This window comes from Belonocnema kinseyi, chromosome 6, assembly GCF_010883055.1.
Source record: "Belonocnema kinseyi isolate 2016_QV_RU_SX_M_011 chromosome 6, B_treatae_v1, whole genome shotgun sequence".
In the NCBI taxonomy this organism is placed as follows: Eukaryota; Metazoa; Arthropoda; class Insecta; order Hymenoptera; family Cynipidae; genus Belonocnema; species Belonocnema kinseyi.
In genome coordinates this window covers 122,221,593-122,223,127 of record NC_046662.1, presented here as the reverse complement: position 1 = coordinate 122,223,127, position 1,535 = coordinate 122,221,593, and the positions used below count along the sequence as shown (strand labels likewise).

General features: G+C 37.3%; 1 protein-coding gene across 4 annotated transcripts in view; it reads left to right on the top strand.

Annotated features, from left to right (window-relative positions):
• The window catches only part of LOC117174902 (pyruvate dehydrogenase (acetyl-transferring) kinase, mitochondrial), a 410,760-nt gene that overhangs the window by 301,544 nt on the left and 107,681 nt on the right, over positions 1–1,535 (top strand). The gene's annotated exons all lie outside the window — the stretch shown is intronic.

Genomic DNA, 1,535 nt, shown 5'->3' with positions numbered 1-1,535 from the left:
TAACCCTCGTACCCTTACTGTTTCGAGATCCACACCCTCTTCGTCGAAGAGAGCCATTCTTAAACACTTGTCCATAGATAATATAAATAACCATGAAGACATGACGCATCCTTGTCTAACTCCTTGAATAATATCGAAACCGTCACTCAGTTTCCTATTCATTCTTACACTCGCTTTGCTACCTGTATATACTGTTTTTATAGCTTGTAGGATCCATGCATTGACTACATACTCTTTCAGAACTTCCCAAAGTTTACTTCTATCTACCTTGTGAAAAGCTTTTTCTAGGTCAACAAATGCACAGAAAACTTTTTTTCCTACTCTCAAACTTTTTTCTGTTATTTGCTTTAAGCTAAATATTTTATCCGTACATGACCTTCGTGGCATAAACCCACTTTGGACTTCCCAAATCTTTGTTTCTGTTATTTTCATTACCCTACGAATAAGTATTTTTGAATATATTTTACTTACGGTGCTTCATAAGCTAATCCCTCTGTAATTATTGCACTCGCTTTTATCTCCCTTTCTCTTGTATATTGGTACGATAATCGCTTCTTTCCAATTGTCTGGTACGTCTGTCATCTCGAAAGATAAATTTATCAATTCGCAAACTCTATGTGGTATGTACTCGCCACCGTGTTTAAGCATTTCAGCGTTAATACCATCTACCCCGGCAGCCTTACCGTTTTTCAAGTTCTTAATTATATCCCTAACCTCAGTGACACAGACTTTTTCAATTGAGTTTTCCAATGCATCGTTTTCAACATCGCAGTTGTGGTGTCCTATAGCTTCATCTCCGAATTGTCTCCTAAAATAGTCTCTGAAAGCCTCTAGTATTCCATCTGCATCATGTACCATTTCCCCCCTACTATTTCTCATGTTGACAATTTTTGTACTTTTGTTTCCTTTCATTTTTTTATAAAGTAGTTTCCTCCTTCCTTCAAAGTCGTTTTGTATTTTTATCTCTTCTTCTGCTCTAATTGTATTTTTACTTTCTTTAACTAATCGTTGAAGTATCCTGTTTTCGCGTCTATAATCATTTCTACGTCTACTTATTTCCTCATTGCTAAGACTTGCGATGTTCAAAGATCTCGTGTACGCTTCTCTTTTTGCTTTTTGGGCAGCCTGAATTTCATCATTCCACCACGCATCACTAGACATTCTTCCTACAACTGCGGTACCACACACTTCGATCGTGCATCTAACAAGGATATCCCGTAACATTTTCCAGGCGCCCTCTAAATTTTTGTTTTTTATACTGTCCTCCCATGTTGCCCTATCTATGGTTTCGATTATCTAATTTTGGAAATCTATTCGCACATCTGGTTTCTGTAGGTTCTCAATTTTGATTCGCGTTTGTTTTGCTTTCTTGGGTCTCCTTTTTCTCCAACCCCGACCTAAGTTAATTTTTGAGATCAGAAGTATTGTAAGTAAGTATTGCATTCAGGACCCCTCATGACCCTTGTATCTTTGACTAACTCTCTAAGTCTTTCATCCGCAACAACAAAGTCAATTATACTGCGGATATTTCCTTT